The sequence below is a fragment of the Giraffa tippelskirchi genome, chromosome 4 (assembly GCF_054371585.1).
Source record: "Giraffa tippelskirchi isolate mGirTip1 chromosome 4, T2T-mGirTip1v1.2.pri, whole genome shotgun sequence".
In the NCBI taxonomy this organism is placed as follows: Eukaryota; Metazoa; Chordata; class Mammalia; order Artiodactyla; family Giraffidae; genus Giraffa; species Giraffa tippelskirchi.
Genome location: NC_137278.1, coordinates 158,315,870 through 158,340,007, shown reverse-complemented (window position 1 = coordinate 158,340,007; position 24,138 = coordinate 158,315,870). Strand labels below are relative to the sequence as shown.

The 24,138-nt window shown below is 37.4% G+C and overlaps 1 protein-coding gene across 12 annotated transcripts in view; it reads left to right on the top strand.

Annotated features, from left to right (window-relative positions):
• The window catches only part of CDK17 (cyclin dependent kinase 17), a 128,254-nt gene that overhangs the window by 39,902 nt on the left and 64,214 nt on the right, over window positions 1-24,138 (top strand). For 4 of the 12 annotated variants that reach the window (XR_014083407.1, XM_081595337.1, XM_081595339.1 and 1 more), the window contains exon 2: window positions 17,095-17,274. The exons of 5 other annotated variants lie outside the window; for them this stretch is intronic. The gene's annotated coding sequence lies outside the window, so the exon portion shown is untranslated. The remainder of the gene's footprint in view (window positions 1-17,094; window positions 17,275-24,138) is intronic. 3 more of the 12 variants (XR_014083408.1, XM_081595338.1, XM_081595341.1) reach the window with 1 other exon arrangement.

Genomic DNA, 24,138 nt, shown 5'->3' with positions numbered 1-24,138 from the left:
AAGTTTTTTAATCCATCTGACAGTTTGGAAACTCAGTTTTGAAAGCTCACCTGTTAAGTGATTAGTCTAAGAATATACAGCTTGTCAGGGGTAGGACTAGGAAAAAGAGATCAGCCCTATTGACTCTAGCCCTCTGTCCTTTTTATAACTAAGATTTCACTTATTCTCTTGAGATTTTTGATCCGTTGTTCTTTTCATGCCTTAATTTCCCCCTCTAAATGTATTAACGTTTTTAACCAATTTGCACAGAATAATGCTAATCATAATTATTGGATCATGATTGTCCTCTCTGGTCTGTGCATGATCTGCTTATCTAGTGTGTATATATTTATATACATCAATAAAATAGTATCTGTCAATCCAATTTCTCAAACCTTGCTAGTAACTCGCATCTTCCTGTGTGTTCTCCTTGCCTCTCCCTAAATGGTAACTGTCATCCTGAACTTTGTATTTTAGTCTTCTAAATTTTATAAAGGTTTTATCATATGTATGTTTACCTGAACAATATATTATATTTTGTATGGATTTTTGTTTTTATTAAAAAAATATATACTAAATGTAGTCTTTGGACTTGCTTGCTTGGTTAACTATCACTAATATTCATTCTTACTGCATGTGCTTGCAGTTCATTCATTTGACCACTGTATAGTCTTTCTGCAAGTTGACCATCATTTGTCCATTTTCCTGTCTGTAGACATTTGTGTTATTTCCAGTGTAATGCTGTTATAGACTTTTTGCGATGAGTATTTCTGTTCATATTTCTGTTGAATTTTTCTCTTGGATAGGTACCAAGGGTAAGAACAGCGGGATCACAGGGTATTCAGTGTTTAACTTTACAAGATGGTCCCTATTAAATTAATTTCTGCTGTTATAATAATGCTGTTCACTTACGGTTTTGGTGTTTTTTTTTAACCCCTGACAGACTGCCAGAGCTTTGTCTATCTTATAACTCTTCTGAAAGAACCAGGGAGAATAATAATGGGGCTTGTTGCAGTGATTTAGATAACAAATTACGGTGGTTAGAACTAAGACCTGGCAGTAGAAATAGAGAAAAGAGGGTGAGATTGAGAAATGTGAGGGATGTAAAAGGAGCATGATCTAACTTGATCATATTGGATACTGCTGTTGAAGGAGTGGAAAGGGTAAAGAATTACTTGAGTTTCTAGTTTGTGTGTGAACCAAAGATGTAAATATAGTTACCTTTTCTGACCTTGTAGTTAAGAAGTGCTCAGATCAATTTTTCTTCTTTAGTTTCTCCACCATCATTTTCTGATTTTAAAAATAAAGCATTTTACCTCATGAGATTTGGTAGGATACTGTTTTTTTCTATACTAATGCTGGAAGGACTGATGTTGAAGCTGAAACTCCAATACTTTGGCCACCTCATGTGAAGACCTGACTCATTGGAAAAGACCCTGATGCTGGGAAGGATTGGGGGCAGGAGGAGGAGGGGGCGACAGAGGATGAGATGGTTGGATGGCATCACCGACTCTATGGACGTGGGTTTGGGTAAGCTCCGAGAGTTGATGATGGACAGGGAGGCCTGGCGTGCTGCGATTCATGGGGTCGCAAAGAGTCGAACACGACTGAGCGACTGAACTGAACTGAATGGTTGAAAAACAAACTACTTCAAGAATAATTTGAAACTGTGGTTCTAATATTATCAATCAGTTCAGTTCATTTCTGTTGCTCAGTCGTGTCTGACTCTTTTGCAACCCCACGCACTATAGCATAACAAACTTCCCTGTGCTTCACCATCTCCCGGAGATTGCTCAAACTCATGTCCGTTGAGTCGGTGATGCCATCCAACCATCTCGTCCTTTGTCATCCCCTTCTCCTCCTGCCTTCAATCTTTCCGAACATCAGGGTCTTTTCCAATGAGTCAGTTCTTTGCATCAGGTGGCCAAAGTATTGGAGCTGCAGCTTCAGCACCAGTCCTTCCAATGAATATTCAGGACCGATTTCCTTTAGGATGGACTGGTTGGATCTCCTTGCAGTCCAAGGGACTCTCCAACACCATAGTTCAAAAGCATAAATTATTCTTCAGCGCTTAGCTTTACTTATACTCCAAGTTTCACAACCACACATGACTACTGGAAAAACCATGGCTTTGACTAGACAGACCTTTGTCGGCAAAGTAACGTCTGTGCTGTTTAATATGTTGTTTAGGTTTGTCATGGCTTTTCTTCCAAGGAGCAAGCATCTTTTAATATCATGGCTGCAGTCACCATCTGCAGTGAGTTTGGAGCTCCTTCAAAGTCTGCCACTGTTTCCATTGTTTCCTCATCTGTTTGCCAAGAAGTGATGAGACCGAGTGCCATGATCTTTGTTTTTTGAATGTTGAGTTTTAAGCCAGCTTTTTCACTCTCCTCTTTCACTTTCATCAAGAGGCTCTTCAGTTCTTCTTTGCTTTCTGCCATAAGGGTGGTGTCATCTGTGTATCGGAGGTTATTGGTATTTCTCCTGACAGTGTTGATTCCAGTTGTGCTTCATCCAGCCCAGCATTTCACATGATGTACTCTGCATAGAAGTTAAATAAACAGGGTGACAAAATATAGCCTTGATGTACTCCTTTCCCAATTTGCAGCCAGTATGTTGTTCCATGTCTGGTTCTTACTGTTGCTTCTTGACTTGCACACAGGCTTCTCAGGAGGCAGGTCAGATGGTCTGGTATTCCCATCTCTTTAAGAATTTTCCACAGTTGGTTGTGATCCATGCAGTCAAAGGCTTTGACATAGTCAATGAAGCAGAAGTAGATGCTTTTCTGGAATTCTCTTTGCTTTTTCTGTGATCCAGTGGATATTGGCAATTTGATCTCTGGTTCCTCTGGCTTTTGTAAATCCAGCTTGAACATCTGGAAGTTCTCAGTTCACGTACTGTGAAGCCTAGTTTGGAGAATTTTGAGCATTACTTTGCTAGTGTGTGAGGTGAGTGCAGTTATGTGGTAGTTTGAACAATAGCTCACTTTATTTTTTTTTTAATTGAAAATATGACAGCAAATTTACAGGAGACTTGGAAAACATAGAACAAAGTTATATATAGTTCCATCATAATTACAATTATTTTTTAAGTAGATAAATTAAGATTCTTGGTTGGATTTTAATATAAAACTGAAAAATTAATAGAATGCATATACAGAAAAGTAGTAGAAGAATATAGTAGGCCTGAAAAGCTCTATGAGCCAGTTCAACGTAATTAAGATTTATATAATTTTCACAAAATAGTATGCAAATTATTTTCACAGTCACATAGACTATAAGTCAGGAGACACTGGAACATATCCAGGGACATAAAAGAAGGTGCAAAAATTTCATGGCCTAAAGGTATTGAAATCATACAGAATCTTTTATTAGTGTGAAATTATGTTAGGAATCAGTATCAGAAGATATTTGAAAATAACCCACATATTTTCAAATGAATATATCACTCTTCATGAAATAAATATGATAGGCACTACACAAAGCTGTAAAATCCCAGTGTTTACTTTATTGTTTAAAAATGGTAGATCTCAAAGGACTAAGTAATTTGAAGCTCTGAATAATCAAGTCTACTATAACCTTCCTTTGGTTGTATTCTGAGAAATACAGTACTTATATGCAAACCCAGGATCAGGTGATGTAGAATGGTAATCTGAATTGCATTCTTTGTTTTTGAATTACAGTGGAGAAATTTAATTTTTTTTAGAATAACAATGTTTTACTAGCTACAGAGATGATGATTGATTTCTAGTGTAGGAGATAATTGGCAGAGCAAGTGTTTTAAGAGCAGCTCTTTGTGTCTTTTAAGAACTACTGGTTTTATAATTTAATTGCAAGTTTTTGGTTAAATCACAGAGAATTTGGTACAACAAGTCTAGCTGAAATGAATAATTCAGAGAATTTGATTTATTTACAAAGAAATAAATAAAAATTAATGAGGTAATACATTTTTCAGATACCGTTTTATTTCCAAATCTTGACTGCTGTTTCGATGGGCCTTTTCCTTTTTGTATATAACCATTTGTGTATCAAAATGAGGCACTACCTCAAGTGATTACAATTGCTCTTTTGGTTCTGCTCTGAGTAAGACCATTATTGTCAAAAGCATCAGATGACATTTCTTAATAGATGACTTTCTGAATTCACTGAAACTGAACAGTTGTTTCAAACAAATGCCCTTTCTGTGAGGATTTATCATCTACAAATCAATTGATGGTTATTCATGCTGGAAGTATCTACATTTTGAGTGATTTTTAAATCAGGTTTTAATCACATTTTGAATTTTAACTTATTTCCCATCAGAATATATATCAACAATGCATGTTTAAAGACAATAATTAAAATAACTTTTATTGTTGTTGTTTAGTTGCTAAGTCATGTCTGACTCTGGCTTCCACTGAACCATCAGGGAAGTATGGTGGTGAAGAATCTGGCTGCCAATGCAGGAGACACAGGTTCGATCCCTGGTTCGGGAAGATCTCCTGGAGGAAGAAATGGCAACCCACTCTACTCTTCTTGCCTGGGGAGTCCCAGAGACAGAGGAGCCTGGTGCGCTATAGTCATGGGGTTGTAAAGAGTCGGACACAACTTAGTGACTGAACAACAACAACAAAATAACTTTTAGGGAAACCTATTACCATCTAAAGGCACGAAGGATTTGGGGGATTATTTATACCAGTCAGTGTATTGATATTCAACATCAAGAAGCCCACTAGAGACTATATTCAACATCAAGAAGCCCACTAGAGACTTCTTGGTAACTGGTTTATATTTCATCTAAGTTTGTATTGAATTGTGCATGCTCAGTCTTGGCAATGGCAACCCGCTCCAGTACTCTTGCCTGGAAAATCCCATGGACGGAGCAGCCTGGTAGGCTGCAGTCCATGGGGTCGCGAAGAGTCGAACACGACTGAGCGACTTCACTTTCACTTTTCACTTTCCTGCACTGGAGAAGGAAATGGCAACCCACTCCAGTGTTCTTGCCTGGAAAATCCCAGGGACAGGGAAGCCTGGTGGGCTGCCGTCTATGGGGTCGCACCGAGTCGGACACGACTGAAGCGACTTAGCAGCAGCAGCAGTCTTGTCCAACTTTGCGATCCCACAGACTGTAGCTCGTCAGGCTTCCCTGTCAATGGGAGCCTCCAGGCAAGAGTACTGGAATGAGTGGCCATTTCCTTCTCCAGGAGATCTTTCTCACCCAAGGATCAGACCCAGGTCTCCTGCACTGCAGACAGATTCTCTACCGTCTGAGCCACCAAGGATCATGAGTCATTTCATGTACCTACAGGGGTTCCAGTATAATGAACAAAATGTCTTGATCTTTACAACCTTAATAAAGTTAGCCAGTCAAATTAAATTTCACATAAGATGTCACATTGATGAAACGATTTTCACAAAAAGTGCAGTTTGAATATCCTCTTGGTTGAATAAATTGCTTGGCTTTTCTAACAATTATAAACATGATTAATGTATTAACCTAGAGTTACTCACTTGCTGTACTACAACTTCATCGTTCTGAAAATGATATGACACCTTCCCAAGCTAAGTTTCTTATGGGCAGAGTTCATATCTTATTTATCTTTCTGCCTCATATTGCCTGGGACATGGTAGGGCCTCTTTGCTGAATGAATGAATAAAACATTTTAACATAAGGGTAAATCTTAAGCAGATCAAAATGACAGTGATCTAAAACTTGTGCCAGATGATAGATTGACTTTAGATAGAAAGATTTGGGGTTATAAAAGATGACTTATCTCTATTATTTACTTTTATTCACTGATTCATTCATTCGTTCAAACAGATATTTGTGAGTGCCTATTGAATGCCAGATTTTGTGCTAAATGCTAGGTTGTACTAAATACAACGATTGACAAAACATTCAGTCCTTGTTCTCAAGGAGATTAAATTCTAGTGGCGGTTATCAGTAATAAACCAATATTTAGAATGTCAAGCAGTAAGGCAATAAAAGAAATTAAAACAGGCAAGGGGGATGGAATCGTGTAACTTGGTTGAAGAGTTGTCACTGTTTTATACAGGGTGACTAGGGAGGTGATATTTGAGTAGAACCCAGAAGGAAGTTAACCTTAAACGTGTCTGGGAGAAGTGCATTCCAGGCAGAGGAGGAGCAAGAGCAAAGGCAAGAATCAGCAGAGACAGGTGCTGCTAGAGTAGAGTAGGTGGGAGTAGCATGGTAGTAGATGAGGTTAAAAAGGGAGTGACAGACCAGTCATACAGGGCCTAGTAAGCCATTTAAGGACTCTGGGTTTAACTATTGAATAGAGTGCCAGTCGTTGGAAGATTTTGAAAAAGAGATGATGTTATCGATGACTTAATATGTTTGCTCTGGCTGCTATATAGAAAATATACTATGGAGCAGTGGGGCAGGGAGGGGGAATGTGGTGGGTGGGAGTGAGAAGACCAAGTAGGATGCTCTAAATATTGTAAGCAAAGAGATGGTGGGACTTGACTCGGGATTTTAGCAGTTCAGGTGGTAAGAAGTGGTCAAACCGTGGATATATTTTGAAGGAGCCTGCAGATTTTGGTGATGTGTTGATTGTGGGGTATCAAAAACGGGAAGACAACCAGAGCAGGTGATTGACTCTAGTTACCATTTACTGGGATAGTGAAAATTATTAGAGGAGCAGGGTTTGGAGGCAGTGGAGATACAGTGTTATTTTTATCCTTGATGTCTTTCCCAGATGCTAGACTTTTGAATAGATACACTCATTTATGTAAATGGGTCTCCATGACATAGTTGTGGGGAGAAAGCTGAAATATAATATTTGATAGGAAAACAGCCTAGTTTAGGTCCTAACTCTGTTACAGCTTCAGTTATAATTAGTTCATCACTGGTATCAAATGTTTTGAGTGCAGACTCAGAATTTTCCCTTCATTAGGGCTTGGGATCTGAGCCACCTGTGAGACTCAGGAAATCTCTTCATGGTTTAAAGTGCAGCCAACAGTAAAACTCTAAGATCTCTGTTTCACAGCTCAGACGCTGGTGTTCTGGGCAGCCGAGCCGTTTTCTTTTCTCTTTAGCCCCACTCCTGGCTTTCCTCGCCTCTGGAGAAAGCATTCACCTAATAAATACCCTTACACCTTTCTGTTGTAGGCATGGACTTGCCCCTTGTGGACAGAATTTTTTTCTGTTAACTCTGCTGCACTATCCCCAGCATTTTGCAGTCCCACATCGCCACTCCCTTGTTAATACAACTTCAATACTTAGAGAAAGAGTCCTTTTGAGAAAGTACAGATTTGCTTTGTGACCGAAGCTGCTCTAGGTTTTAATGTCTTGCCAGCCTCCATGAATTTCTAAAAAGATTCTTAAAAGTGGGGCTAGTTTCCCCCTTTTGTAGCGGGTTTACTCCTCCTTTCACTGTGACACCAGCCATTACTGTTTTCATTGCTGCAAAGGGCTAGTTCTCTCTAGGAATTTAATTCATTTATTGATTGATTGTATCTCAGCTGAGTTTAAAAAACTATGATTTTATAGTCTTTCTGGGTTGTTCTTATTGTTAAAGTGGGAGCAACAATAGTCTTTTGTAAGTTTCTACATCCCAACCATTAGCAGTAGTCCTAGTATTTACTCTTTTGTGTTCAGAATAATTTGTATAGGTTGACTGTTCACACTGAAATTATTTAGCCTGTTCTTTTAATAAAATTGTACTAAATGGTATTAACCATATGTAGGTTTGATTAAAAAAACTGATAAGAATACATGCTGACACAACAGTTGATATCTTTTATTGTAGTAAAATATACATAACATGAACTATACTGTTTTAAACATTTTAAGTGTACAATTCAGTGACATTAATAGATTCAAGAAGTTGTGTAACTATCACCACTATCTCCAGAACTTTTTCATCACCCCAGACAAAACCTCTGTACCCTTTAGACAATAACTCCTCATCATCGCTTCCCTTTTATCCCTGGTAACCTCTATTCTGCTTTTTGTGTATATGAATTTGCCTATTCTAGATATTTCATATAAGTCGAATCATACAGTATGTCCTTTTGTGTCTGACTTATTTCATTTAGCGTAGTGTTTTTAAGGTTCATCGCTTCCCCGGTAGCTCAGTTGGTAGAGTCTTGACTGTAGTACAGGAGACCTGGGTTCGATCCCTGGGTTGGGAAGATCCTCTGGAGGAGGAAATGGCAACCCACTTCGGTATTCTTGCCTGGAGAATCCCTTGGACAGAGGAGCCTGGCAGGCTACAGTCTATGGAGGCGCAAGAGTCAGACATGACGGAGCGACTAAGTGCACAGCGCTCGTGATTTAGCGTGTGTCAGAGCTTCTTCACATGTTTATGACACAGTAGTGTTCATTCCATTGTGTGTGTGTTTGTGGGTGTGTGTGTGTATTTTTTGTGTATGTATATATGTGTATATATACATGTCATTTATCCATTCACTTGTTGAACACCTGGGTGTTTTTACCTTTTGTCTATTATGATTAATGCTGCTATTGACATTTGTGGAAAAGTATCTGAGTCCCTGTTTTCAATTTTTTGGGGTATAACCCTAGAAATGGAATCATTGGTCATATGGTTATTCTGTTTAACTTTATGAGGAACCCCCAGACAGTTTTTCCCCAGTGGCTGCATATTTTAAATTCCCAGCAGCAGCAGTACACTAGTGTTCAGTGTGTTCACATCCTTGCCTGCTTCCCTTTCCTTCCTCCCTCCCATCCTGGCTTTCATAGTAGCTATCCTAGTAGGTGTTCAGTGGTATCCCACTGTGGTTTTGATTTCCTTTTCTCTAATGAGTAATAATATTGAACATCTTTTCCTGCATTTATTGGCCATTTGTTTGTCTTCTTTGGTGCAATATTTGCTCAGATCCTTTTCCTATTCTTTAAAATTGTTTTTTGTTGTTGAGTTGAAGCTCTTTATATTTTTCAGATAGTAAACTCTTATCAGATACATGATTTACAGATATTTTCTCCCATCCTGCAGGTTGTCTTTTCACTCTCTTGATACTGTCTCTAGATGCACAAGTTTTTAATTGTAATGTCTAATTTGTCTTTTTTGTTCCCTGTGCTGTTGGTGTTATACTTAATATATCGTTGCCAGTCCAACATCATGAATATTTCCTTCATGTTTTTCTTCTTACATTTTTATAGTTTTAGCTTTTAGATTTAGGCCTTTGTCCCGTTCTGAGTTAATTCTTGTAATATAGCATAAAGTTAGGGTCCAAATTGTTTTTTTCATGTATATCAATTGACCATAGATATGAAGGTTTATGACTGGGCTTTCAGTTCATTCCATTGGTCTATATGTCTGTCCTTATGCCACTGCCATAATGTTTTGATTACTGTGAAGTGAAGTGATAGGTGCTCAGTCATGTCTGACTCTTTGCAACCCCATGGACTGTAGCCCCCACCAGGCTCCTCTGTCCTGAAATTCTCTAGGCAAGAATACTGGAGTGGGTTGCCATTCTCTTCTCCAGGGGATCTTCCCAACCCAGGGATTGAACCTGGGTCTCCTGCACTGCAGACAGATTCTTTACCATTTGAGCGACCAAACTTTGTAATAAATTTTTAAATCAAGACATGTGAGTCCTTCAATTTTGTCCTTCTATTACAATATTGTTTTGACTATTCAAGGTCCCTTGGAATTCCATATAAATTTTAGGATGTGCTTTTCTATTTCTGCAAAAAACACCATAGGAATTTTGTTTGATGAGGATTGCTTATATAGATCACTTTGGGTAATTTTGTAATTGAATACTAAGTCTTATTAGTATTTTTTTTGTTTATTAGTATAGTTTTATTGGATTGGCCAAAAACTTCATTTGAATTTTTCTGTAACATCTTATGAAAAAAACGGAATGAACTTTTTGGCCAACCCAATACATGACTACAGATGTTGTTGCACTTGTTTAGATCTTCTTAAATTTGGGGGGGCAACATTTTATAGTTTTCAGTGTGCAAGACTTCTACCTCCTTGATTAAGGTTATTCCTAAATGTTTTATCAGTTTTGATTCTATATACATTTTCTATTTTCATTGCAAGCGTATAGAATGAAACTGATTTTTGTGTGTCAGTTTTGTGTCCTCTAATGTGGCTGAATTCATTTAGTAAAACAGGTTTTTACTTTGGATTCTTTGGAGTGTTTTACATGTAGGGTCATGTCATGTGAATAGGTATACATCTACTTTTCTCTTTCCAATTATGATGCATTTTATTTCTTTTTTTTTTTTTGCCTAATTGTGGCTAGAATTTCCAGATACTTTGTATAAGTGGTGAAAGCAGGCATCCTTGTCTTGTTTCTGATCTTAGGGAAAAGTTTTCAATCTTTTCATCATGAATATGATGTTAGCTATGGGTTTTCCATGGTGTTATGAATTATGTTGAGGACATTTGCTTCTCGTCCTAGTTTATTGAGTGTTTTTATCATGTAGGGTATTGGATTTTGATAAATATTTTTCTGCGTGAATTAAGATGTTCATGTAGTTTTTCTCCTTCATTCTTTTAATGTCGTGTAGTGTAGCTCTCTAGTTAAAGTGCCTGGGCTCAGTAGCATGCAGGTTTCATTGCTGCACAGCACGTGGGATCTTAATTACCCAATCAGGGATCAAACTCACATCCCTTACATTGGCAGATGGATTCTTAACCACTGGACCACCAGAGAAAACCCCCACTTGTTCTTAAGTGTAATCCTTTTGGTATGCTGAATTCTGTTAGTAGTTTATAAAGGATTTTTAAATCTAAATTCATAAACATTGACCTGCATTTATTTCTTATTGAGTTCTTTCCACTAATTTATGTATTTCTAGGAATTGATTCACTCGATTAGTTACCCAGTTTGTTGATGTACAGTTGTTCATGTGCTAAATCGCTTCATTTGTGTCTGACTCTTTGCGACCCTATAGACTGTAGCCTGCCAGGCTCCTTTCTGTCCATGGGATTCTCCAGGCAAGAATACTGGAGTGGGTTGCCATGCCTTCCTCCAGGGGATTTTCCTGACCCAGGAATCAAACCTACGTCTCTTATGTCTTCTGCATTGGCAGGTGTGTTCTTTATCACTAGCACCACCTGGGAAGCCCATGGTTGTTCATGGTATTCTCCTTTTTATTTCTGTATAATCAGTAACTTCTTCACCATTATTTCAGATTTTAGTAATTTAAGTCCTTTTCTTAGTCAGTCTGGCTAAAGGTTTGTTGATAATCTTTTCAAAGAACAAAGTTTCTGTTTTGTTGACTTTTTCTCTATTTAACTTGCTTTTCTTCCAGTTGTATAAGGCCTGCAGTTGTTGGTTTGAGATCTTTTATTGTAGATTTTTACAGATATCAAGCACTGCTTTTTGCTGTATCCTATAAGTTTTGATATGTTGTGTTTTTGTTTTCTTTTGTCTGTATTTTACAATATCTCTTGTTACTTCTTTGATCCGTTGGCTAAGAGTGTGCTCTTTAATTTACAGCTATTGTGAATTTTCTAGTTTTCTTTGTTACTGATTTCCAATTTCATTTCATTGTGATCAGAAAATATACTTTGTATGATTTCAATCTTTTTAAATGTAGTAAGGCTTGTTTTGTGGTCTCACTATTGTCTATCACAGAATGTTCTGTTCTCATTCGAGAACAGTGTGTATTCTCCTGTTTTTAGGAGCATTCTATATATGTCTGTTGAGTCTGTTACTCTAGGTATATAGTGTTGTTCAGCTCCTCTATTTATTCATCGTCTGATTCTTCTATCCAGTGTTGAAAATGGAATATTGAAGTCTCCAATTACTATTGTAGAACTGTCTGATTCTCCTTTGAATTTTGTTAGTTTTTACTTAATATATTATTTTCAGCCTCTGTTGTTACGTGAAGATGTTAACGATTGTTATGTCTTAATCTTTTATCATAGCGTCTCTTTGTGTCTTGTACCTTTATTTCACTATTTTGTTCTATTTTTCTGACAAAAAATTTAGCCATTTGAGCTCTGTTTTGGTTACTGTTTTCATGGAATGTCTTTCTCTATCCTTTTACTTTCAATCTTAGTATCTAAAATAAGCCTCTTATAAACAGCACATAGATGGACCATATTTTTAAAATCCATTCTGCCAACCTCTGCCTTTCCATTGAAGAGTTTAGTCTATTTACATTTAATGTAGCTTCCCTTGTAGCTCAGCTGGTGATGAATCCGCCTGCAATGCAGGAGACCCTGATTCATTTTGTGGGTCAGGAAGATTCGCTGGAGAAGGGACAGGCTACCCACTCCAGTATTGGGCTTCCCTCAGAGCTCAGTCAGTAAAGAATCTGCCTGCAGTACAGGAGACCTGGGTTTGATCCCTGGGTCAGGAAGATCCCCTAGAGAAGTAAATGGCAACCCACTCCAGTATTCTTGCCTAGAGAATCCCATGGACAGAGGAGCCTGGCAGGCTACAGTCCATGGGATTGTAAGAGTTGTATATGACTTAGAGACTAAACCACCGCTGATAAGGAAGGATTTCTTCTGTTTAGCTATTTTTTCTATATATCTTTGTCTCTTGTTCCTTCATTCCTCTGTTACTGCCCTGTTTTACACTTCCTTGATTTTTTTTGTAGTTGATTTTTTACTCTTTTCCTTTTTTCCTTTCCTGTAATTTTTTTTTTAATTAATTTTTCAAATTATGGTTGTGCAGGGTCTTCTCTGCTGTGCTTGGGCTACTCTCTAGTTGCAGTGCACAGATTTCTCATTCTGGTGGCTTCTCTTGTTGCAGAGCATGGGCTGTAGAGCGTGTAGGCTTCAGCAGTTGTGCATGGGTTTAGTTCCTCCACAGCATGTGAGATCTTCCTGCAACAGGGATTGAATCAGTGTCCCCTGCATTGCAAGGCAGATTCTTAACTACTGGGCCACCAGGGAAGCCCTCTGTAATATTTTTAAGTTAATTTCTTAATGGTTACTTGGAAATTGGAATTAACTTCTAATAACCTAGCTTGAGTAATACCAACTTAACCTCAATGATATATAAACACTCTGATATGTATAAATATATATTTATATGTATAAATAGTATATTAACTTCCTTGTCTATATAACTATTGTCACAGATTACCTCTTTATACATTGTGTGCCCATTAACACAGGTTATGTTTATCATTTTTATAAGTGTGTATGTGTGCATTGTCCTTTAAATCATATAGGAAAGAGTGGGGGGGAAGTGAAGCTACAAACCAACAGTACAATGATACTGTCTTTTATAACTACACATACTTACCTCTACTGGTATTTTTTAGTTTTTATGGCTTTGAGTTGCCATCGAATGTCCGTTCATTCCCACCTACAGCTCTCGCATTAGCATTTCTTATAGGGCAGATCTACTAATAATGAAACTCTTCAGCTTTTATCTGAAATGTCTATTGATCTTTCATTCTTGAAGAATAGTTTGCCAAATTAGAATTCTTGGTTGACAGATTGTTATTTTTTCCTTCTCAGACTTGAAATACTTTATTCTTAGGGCCACCTGATCTCCATGTATTTTCTGATGAGATGTCAGTTGTTAATCTTATTGAGGGTTCCTTTGTTTGTGTCAAGTTGCTTCTCTCTAGGTGCTTTCAAAATTTTTTTTCTTTTTTGTTTTTGGGTTTTGACACTTTGAATATAATGTGTCTCAGCGTGAATCTCTTTGAGTTTATCCTTCTTGGAGTTTGTTGAGATTCTTGGATGTGTATGTTCGTGTTTTTCATCAGACTAGGGAACTTTCCATCTTTATTTCTTCACTTTTTTTTTTTTAACCCTTTTCTCTTTCTCTTCTCTCCTGTGACTGTTTTTGTGGCTCCACTTGATGATGTTCCATAAGTCCCTCAGGCTCTATTAATTTCTCTTCTTTCTTTTTTCTTTCTGTTCCTCAGACTAGTAATTTTTACTTTCTTTCAAGTTCACTGATCTTTTCTTCTGTCTACTTAAGTCTCTTGTGAATTTTTCAGTTATTGTACTCTTAACTCTAGAATTTACATTGTGCCGTGCTAAGACACTTCAGTCTTGTCCGACTCTTTGCAACCCCATGGACTGTAGCCCACCAGGCTTCTCTGTCCATGGAGTTCTCCAGGCAAGAATACTGGAGTGGGTTGCCATGCCCTTCTCCAGGGGGTCTTCCTGACCCAGGGATCAAACCCACGTCTCTTAAGTCTGCATTGGCGGGCAAGTTCTTTACCACTAGTGTCACCTGGGAAGCGCAGAATTTATCATTGGTTCCTTTATAATATCTGTCTCTTTATTAATACTCTCTTTCCATACATTGTTTTCTTGGTTTCCTTTAGTTCTTTGTTCTTAGCTTCCTTTAAGTGGGAGCATATTTAGGGCAGTTTACTTAATACCTTTGGCTAGTACAAATTCTGGTCTTCCTCAAGGTTTCTGTGAAATGCTTTTTTCCTTGTAAATGGGCCATGCTTTCTTCTTGTTTGTGTGCTGTGTGATTTTTGTTGAGATCTGGACATTGTACTATAATGTGGTAACTCTGTAAACCAGATACTCCCACACTATGGCTGTGGGTATTTTTTGGCTGTTGAGATCTGCTCCCATCCATTTATGACTTTGCCAAATGATTTTTGCAAATGTGTATTCCTGTGTGTGGTCACTAAAGTTTCTGTTCCATTATCTTTGCAGTCAGGTAGCGACCTGTTGAAGATCTTCTTTAGTACTTGACTCAAGCAAAAACAGAAAACCATTGCTGTCTCTCTAAACCTCCCAATAGATGCTGGTGTAGGCACACCTGGCAGTCCAAAAGGGCCTTAAGGAAAGCAGGTGCCTACATCTGTGTCAGTCTCTCGAGGAGTTTGCCAAACTGACCAAAATCTGCAGCCTCCATTTTTTTGTGTGTCAAAGTTCCCCACTGTCTTCCCTGGCACCAGCCAGCTGCTCTAGGAATGCAGGTTGCATTGTAACCGTCTCTATTGTTGGAACCAAGCTGAGGAGTGAGCAGTGTTAACTGGTTTGCACATGTGGTTCTCCTGTCAGGATCAACAGCCTCTCCCTTTAGCAAGCACTCCCCTGGTTGTTACATGGGTTCAGTCAGGTGACAGAGTTCAGAGAGAGTTGATTTTGGTCCTTTTTTCACTTTGCTGGGTGTTTTTGGTGAGGGGTGGGGGTGGGAGCAACCCCAAGAGCTTCCTACAATGATATTTTGCATCTGAAGTGTCACAGTATTATATTGTCCTTCTAATGTGTGTTTATGAATAGACAGAAGTCTTTGGTAGGTGTCTTTTTTTTTTTTTTCTGGTTTGTGTGTTCATATTTTCAAATGAAAAGAATCAGTCTCGGATTTGAACATATAAAGCATTAAGATAGTTAAGTGGTGGGAAAAACCCATATGCATGTCTGAAATTTTATTCCAGGGCTCTGTCAGTCTTTTGTATAAAACTTAGTGTTTTATACAAATAAGAAATTTTTGTATCTAGTGAAAAAACTTCATTTTTAGCTATTCCTCTAAGTATAGCTGGCTCAAGTGTGCTAGAAAGTGGTAGATATTTATTGTGATTTAATTATTGAGGAAAAACTATTAGAAAATTTGCTTATATTCCACTCAGTGAGTTTATTTCATTTACATGTTTAATATAAAACCATAGTGACTGAAGAAAATGTTATAAAGAAGTAAATAAAGCTCTCTTTGAGAAGTATTATTCTGCTAGGTATTTTGGAAAGATTGACAACAGCAGGGCTAAGTGAAAAAGTATTAGTTTGTCACTTCAATTTTGCATTAAAATTTTTTTTAAACAAATTTTATCTTTTGACCTCACTGTGTGCCATATAGGATCTTAGTTCCCTGACCAGGAATCAAACCCATGCCCCCTGTATTGGAAGCAGAGTTGCAGCCAGTGGACTTCCACGGAAGTCCCTCAGTCTTGGATTTTAATCCAAACTTTGAAATGCTTAATTTGTTCTGCATGTAAATTTACCTCCTTTACCTAAAGGAAAGTCATAGCATTTTTAAAACAAGTTTTAGCTTTTTCTTCGACTTTTAACTACAGTTATTAATAAGAAATTGTTTTAAGATATTTCAAAGATAAAAGCAGAGAACTGCCACTCACATCTTTTAATTAGGAAAAGTTTGGTTTAAAAGGTAAATTTGAGCACAGATTTTTTTTTTTTATTGGAAGTACCAAAAAGGCCACGAAATGACAGCATTTTTACTGGTAAATACTCATAGTGAAGGACCTAGTTGTGAGTTTTTATAGCTTTATACAGCTGTTGGCTTAAAAACAGTAGCAATAGTAAAAAATAAAGAAAGAAAGAAGTGGTTTCCCATTCCTATGGCAAAACACAGTTGGTATTCCAGAATGGTTATCTGTATATTCTGTAAGTAAATGGAGTATGGGCATACCTCAGAGATACTGTAGATTTGGTTCCAGACACTGCATTAAAGTGAGCCACACAGATTTTTTTCCCCCAGTGTATATAAAACTTACATTTACCCTATATTGTTGTCTAGTAAGTGTGCAATAGCATTATGTCTAAAAAACCAGTATATACACCATAATTTAAAAGTACTGCTAAAAAATGCTGACTATCACCTGAGCCTTCAGTGAATTGTAATATTTTTGCTGGAGGATGTCTGTTGACTGATCAGGGTGGTGGTTCCTAAAGGTTGGGGTGGCTGTAGCAATTTTTTACTGTAACAACTGATGTATCAATTGAGTCTTCCTTTCGTGACCGATTTCTCCATAGAATACAATGCTGTATGGTAGCATTATTCCCACAGTAGAACTTTCAAGATTGAACTCAGTCCTCTCAGACTCTTCTGCTGTTTTATCAACTAAGTTTATGTGGTGGTATTCAAAATCATTTGTTGTTATTTCAACAATCTTCATAGCGTCTTCGCCAAGAGATTTCTCTCAAGAAACCACTTTCTTTGCTCATCTTTAAGAAGCAGCTCCTCATCTGTTAAATCTTTTTATCATGAGAGTGCAGCAGTTCAGTCATATCTTCAGATTCCATTTTAATCCTACTTCTCTGCTATTTCTATCAAATCTGCAGTTTCTTCCTCCACTGAAGTCTTCAACCTCCTCAGAGTCATCCATGAGGATTGGAATCAACTTCTGCCAGACCTCCTGTTAATATCTTGACTTCTTCCCATGAATCACGAATGTTTTTAATGATATCTGGAATGATGAATCCTTTCCTGAATGTTTTAAATTTATTTTGTCTAGATCCATCAGAGGAATCACTGTGTATAGCAGCTGTAGCTGTATTAAATATATTCAAGACATGAAAATCAAAATTACTCCTCGATCTGTGGGCTGCAGAGTGGATGTTGTGTTAACAGTCACGAAACAGTCATCTCATTGTACGTCTCCATTAGAGCTCTTGGGTGACCAGATGCATTGTCAGTGAGTAGTAATATTTTGAAAGGAATGTTTTTCTAAGCAGTAGGTCTCAATAGTAGGGTTAAAATACTCAGTAAACCTGTTGTAAACAGATGTGCTGTCATCCAGACTTTGTTGTTCCTTTTAGAGAGCACATGCCGAGTAGTTTTGCATAATTCTTAAGGTCTCTAGGATTTTGGGACTGGTAAATGAACATTGATTTCAACTTAAAGTCACCAGCTGTGCTAGCCCCTAACAACAAGAGTCATCCTGTTCTTGGAAATTTTGAGGCCAGGCATTGATTTCTCCTCCAGTGAAAGTCCTAGATGGCATCTTCTTCCAGTAGAATGCTGTTCTGTCTACACTGAAAATCTGTTGTGTGGTGTGGAAAATCCCATGGACAGAAGAGCCTCGTAGGCTGCAGTTCATGGGATCACGAAGAGTCGGACATGACTGAGTGACTTCACTTTCACTTTTCACTTTCATGCATTGGAGAAGGAAATGGCAACCCACTCCAGTGTTCTTGCCTGGAGAATCCCAGGGACGGGAGAGCCTGGTGGGCTGCCATCTATGGGGTCACACAGAGTCAGACACGACTGAAGCGACTTAGCAGCAGCAGCAGTGTGGCCACCTTCATTAATTATCTTAGCTAGATATTCTAAATAACTTGCTACAGCTTCTACAACAACACTTGCTGGTTCACCTTGCACTTTTCTGGAGATAGCATCTTTTCTTAAACTTCATGAACCAGCCTTTGCTAGAAACTTTTCTACAGCTTCCTTACCTTCTTTCGCCTTTATAGAATTAGAGTTAGGGCCTTGCTGTGATTTAGGCTTTAGCTTAAGGGAATGTGGCTGGCTTGATCTTCCATCCAGCCTACTAAAACTTTCTCCATATCAGAAGTAAGGCTATTTTGATTTCTTTTGTTTTTTTTTCTTCTCACTGTGTATGTTTACTGAAGTATAGTTGACTTACCATATTTCAAATGTACAGCAAGGTGATTTCAATTATACATATACACATATATTATTTTTGAGATTATTTTTCATTATAGGTTATTATAAGACATTGACTATAGTTCCCTGTGCTGTACAGTAAACCTTTGTTGCTTGTTGCATATTTATTTTTTTAAAATTAGAAATCTAGCATTCCATTCATACTAAGTCAAACAAGAAAAAATCAAAATGCCATAAATTTTTCAGTTAGGCAAAAATTCATACATTTTCCAAGATACATATATATATATTATACATTCTAAACAGTTACAATAATACGTCAAAAATCACTGATCACAGGTCACTACAACAAATATAATAACAATGAAAAAGTTTGAAATATTGTGAGAATTACCAAAATGGGACACAGAGACACAAAGTGACCAAATACTATTGGAAAATGGTACCAATAGACTTGCAGCGTTGCTGCAAACCTTCCATTAATTAAAAAAAAACAAAACAAAAAAACCACGTTATCTGTTGTTCAATAAAACAGAGTGTGCAATGAAAGAAGGTATGCCTGTAGTTACATTTTCAGGATTTAAAAGAAAAAAATAACCTGAAGAATTTTCTTAATTGTACAGCAGGCAATCCCAGATCAAATTTAGACTCTGGTGATAAAGTAAGCTAACACATTACATATTTTAAGCACTTGTAGTTGGAAACTGATTTTTCAACATTTTCAGCTGTATTTGTGTGTATTTGGGGGAGGAAGGGAAACAGGCACGGTTTGTATGAAGTCATTCTTAGTATCATTTATTGCCCTTTTACCTTTAAAATTTTTTTAATTAAATGATTTTTTAATTAAAGGATAATTACTTTATAGAATTTGGTTGTTTTCTGTCAAACCTCAACATGAATCAGTCATAGGTATACATATGTCCCCTCCTTCTTGGAAGGCAGCTATGCTCACCACTATACCACCAACGCTGCACTGTCCCCTCCTTCTTGAACCTCCCTCCCATCTTCCTCCCCATCCCACCCCTCCCTCTAGGTTGATACAGAGCCTCTGTTTGAGTTTCCTGAGCCATACAGCAAATTCTCGTTGGCTATCTATTTTACATATGGTAATGTAAGTTTCCATGTTACTCTCGCCATACATCTCACCCTCTCCTCCCTTCTCTCCATGTCCATAAGTCTGTTGTCTATGTCTGTTTCTCCACTGCTGCCCTGCAGGTAAATTCTTCGGTCCCATCTTTCTAGATTCTGTATTTATGCATTAGTATATGTTACTTCTCTTTCTGACTTACTTCACTCTGTATAATAGGCTCTAGGTTCATCCATCTCATTAGAACTGACTCAGATGTGTTCCTTTTTATGGCTGAGTAATATTCCATTGTGTATATGTACCAGTTTCTTCATCCATTTGTCTGTCAGTGGGCATCTAGGTTGCTTCCATGTTCTAGCTATTGTAGATAGTGCTGCAGTGAACATTGGGGTACATGTGTCTTTTTCAGTTTTGGTTTCCTCAGGGTGTATGCCTAGAGTGGGATTACTGGGTTATATGGTGGTTTTATTCCTAGTTTTTTAAGAAATCTCCATACCATCTTCCATAGTGGTTGTATCAATTTACATTCCCACCAACAGTGCAAGAGGGTTCCCTTTTCTTCACACCCTCTCCAGCATTTATTGTTTGTAGACTTTTTGATAATGGTCATTCTGATCGGTGTGAGGTGTTATCTCATTGTAGTTTTGATTTGCATCTCTCTTATAATGAGCAATATGGAGCATCTTTTCATGTGTTTGTTCTCTTCTTTGGAGAAATGTCTGTTTAGGTCTTCTTCCCACTTTCTGATTAGGTTGTTTGTTTTTCTGGTATTGAGTTGTATGAGTTGCTTGTATATTTTGGAAATTAATCCTTTGTCCATTGTTTCATTTGCTGTTATTTTCTCCCATTCTGAGGGTTGTCTTTTCGCCTTGCTTATAGTTTCCTTTACTGTGCAAAAGCTTTTAAGTTAATCAGGTCCCAGTTGTTCAGTTCAGTCACTCAATCATGTCCAACTCTTTGTGACCCCATGGACTGCAACATGCCAGGCTTCCCTGTCCCTGTCCACTTATTTACTTACTTTTAAAAGTTTGATCTAGCTATGGCAAAAACCTGGAGATCTTTTTGACAGCTAGAAAGACATAAAAGTTGTTTTGTATTATAGATGCACACAAATATTTGGGTGGAATGTATATGTGGTAAGTGCTATGAGTAAAAAAAGAAAGGAATAGAGGGGGTCAGGGTCAAGAAGGAGCCCTCTGAAGAGTGACAGTAATACTTAGGCTGAAATTTGAGCATTTATAATTGTTCTCTCGATAGGTGAGTCATAGAAATATTAAAACAAAACAGTTGCAGAGTTTTTATTTAGGGTTTATTTTAAATCACAGCACATTTCCTTCTCAAGTGAAAACAGTTTTTTCAGTGTCATGAATTAAATAATAAAACTAAATATTTAAGCATTCACTCTAAATCACCTTGTTACCATATCTTAATCTTCATAAAAGTGATGGTATAAAGATCCTCACAATTCCAAATAAAAGTTTTTGCTAAAACAGAAAAAATATTTTATCCCACCTCTTATGGGTTTTGGTTTTAGGAAATCAGTAATTTAGCACTGCTTTATTATAATATAGTAGCTAATGTAAATAGTAATTTTAACTTCACAAAAGGTATTTTATTATAGCATTGTATGTATTTTTGTCCTCAGGCTAATGGGAAAAAAGGTTAATAAAGCACAACTCAACTTAAAGATAATTAGAAATGTTGGTAAATCTTTAATTTTGAAGTATTTTTTCTTTAATAATGATCTAGGCAGTGTTGATGAAATTCTTTAACATCCATGTTTACTGATCATTGTGACTTAATTTAAAGGTTACAGTTACAGCATGGAAGATAAAAATAGGACCTTTTTGAGGTTGTGATGTGTTTTATTATGAAGTGTCTTTTCTCTTACTAATATAAATTAGAAATGTCTTTCTTATTCCTGACAGATTAGAAAATATATATAAAGTTATTTTATAGACTAGAATTTTCTCCACTCTTGATGGAAATGCCTACTATTCTGAGTTATAAACACATAGAGTTTCTCTTACTATTTTGTTCAAGAAGCATTGTATGAAGAAAAAGTTAAGGCTTATGTGATTTTCCTCCATCCCCCTTTTTTGTACTCACTTAAAACCACCCCTGGTGGCTCAGAGGTTAAAGCGTCTGCCTCCAATGCGGGAGACCTGGGTTCGATCCCTGGGTCGGGAAGATCCCCTGGAGAAGGAAATGGCAAACCACTCCAGTATTCTTGCCTGGAGAATCCCATGGATGGAGGAGCCTGGTAGGCTACAGTCCACGGGGTCGCAAAGAGTTGGACACGACTGAGCGACTTCCCTTCCCAAAACCACCAAAATTTACTTGGAGCTCTATATTGGCAGGATCCCAATAGAAATACAATACAAGCACCATACTGGATTTTTTAAGTATTTTGCAGGCATATTCAGTTACTAGAATTAGCTTTTGATATACATTTTATTTAACTAAATGTATCTAGAATTTTAAAAAATCATTATGCATATAACGATTTTGTGTTTTTACATTCTTTTAAACTACTAAGTCTTTAAAATCCAGTGTGTATTTTTTACTTATAGTACAAGGGAGTTTGGATTGTCTACTTTTCAAATGGTCAGAATGGGTTGTTTCTGTGTTATGTGAATTAATTCCATAATAACACATCTGATATAGTTTTTTTTTAATCTTTATTGTCATCTAAAATAAGAGGCAGATATATGGTCAGCAGATTTTCAGAAATGGTGTGCAAGATTCTCAAGTGGTGATGTTTGTATAATTAGACATTAGTAACCATGTGACTATGTTTGAGAAAATTAGAGTCAAAAAGTTGGTAATTGTGAGCTAGTAGCTCTTAAGGCTTTTTGTTTGGATACCCAGATTTCTTGAAGGAGTATGTGTTGAGGGTTCCTACGATTCTCTCATACTTGATAATTTGCAAAAGGGCATAGAGATTTTTAAAAAGCTGTTAAGCATATGATTATGTTTTATTAGAGGGAAAAAATACTTAAGATTAAAGTCAGCAAAGGGGAAAGGGTGTGTAGGGCAGAGTCCAAGAGAAACAAGGTGTGAATTTCAGTTATTCTCTTAGTGGAGTTGCATGACAGTGCTTCATTCTTCCAATTGTCTTCTATGACAACATGGCAGAGTAGTGCTAACCAGGGAAGCTTACCTGAATCTTGGTGTGCAGAGGTTTCTTTTAGAGGTCAATTACATAAGCATGGAAGTACCTACATGACTGTCTTTAGTTACTCAGTCTCCAGCTTCCCTTATTATTTCTCTCCCCAGAGGTCAAACTGATAGGCATACAAAGATAGGGATTTACTATAATTTACACTGTTAATATAAATTATTGGGTGTGGCCCAAGATTTCAGGCAGGTATACAAAGAAATTTATCAGGCAGGATATTGCAGGAGTCAGAGGTTATCTTCCAGGAGCTAGTCTTAAGTGATCCCTCTTTGGAATGTGCAGACTTTGACCCCCCAAGCTTGCAGAATTAGCCCATTACTGCACAGGGTGATTCTGGAGCTTTACAAAGGAAGGGTGTGTCTCTAGTATAAATTCCTAAAGAAACTAAAGGGTAGATGAGATTGGCAATAGCTCAATTCACCTTAAATACTATTGTTTTATAAACAAATAGCATGAATTACTGACTCTCAAGGTAGAGCTAAATAAAGACTGACTTTGAAAAGTAAAGAATCTAACATTTAGGACAGCCCTATAGTTACAAATTTCTTAATTGGAATCAATCTTTGAGTTTACTGACTGCCTCCTATAAATTCACCTTGTTTGTTAAAATATATATTATCTGCATCTAATCCATATCTGAACTTCCATTTCTATCTGTGATGAGAGGAATTAGTATCAAACCAAGGCTCCTTATCAAGGGCTTCCCTCATAGCTCAGTTGGCAAAGAATCTGCCTGCAATGTAGGAGATCCTGGTTCAATCCCTGGGATGGGAAGATGCCCTGGAGAAGGAAATGGCAACCCACTCCAGTATTCTTACCTGGAGAATCCCATGGACAGAGGAACCTGGCAGGCTACAGTTCATAGGGTCGCAAGAGTTGGACAGGAGTTAGCAACTAAAGACTCCAAGGCTCCTTATTAGACGAGGGAAAAAGTATAGTTTGAAGGCATTGTAGAGCTTCTGAATCAGTCACTACTTCAGGAGTAAAGAATCAAAAGAGAAAAGAGAGCGAGATACTCTGTGCTGGGTTTCCTCTTGAAATATTTTCCACCTCTTAAGCTCTTTGGGATAAGAAGATAAAATTGAGCAGTGTATAAGAGGTGAGCAAATATGATTTGAGGGAGTTGAGTGGAGCTTTCAGTAGATTTTGTTGTTATTTTTGTTCTAGGTTTGCAGCTGGCATTGTTTGAAAGGCCACACTGTAGGAGTGGAAACAAACAGAAGTAGGCCAGGCTTGACTGTATCTGAAACTCAGTCTCAAACCAGATGTGTTCCTAATTGGGCTCAGGTGGTCTACTCTTACTCTGGAAGAGCAGGTGGAAAAAAATTAAATCCTTTCTAGAAGGAGAAAACATCATCTAGAGCTTCTACATTTTTTCCTAAGTATTTTCATGTAGTCATTCACATACAATGTGTAGTATTCAGTAAAAAAAAATTACTATGCATGCAATAGGACCAACAGAAGAAAACCAACAGTAGAAACAGGTTATACAGATTATTCATAGATTATGTAATTCTGGAGCTATAGGCAAGAGCTTTAAAATACTGTAACTAACCTAGTCGTGAAAATAGACAGCATGGTGAAGAAGTTCACTGGAGAACTTGAATCTGTAGAAAGGAATCAATTAAGAATAAAGGACTGAAAATAGAGTAACTGAAATTAAG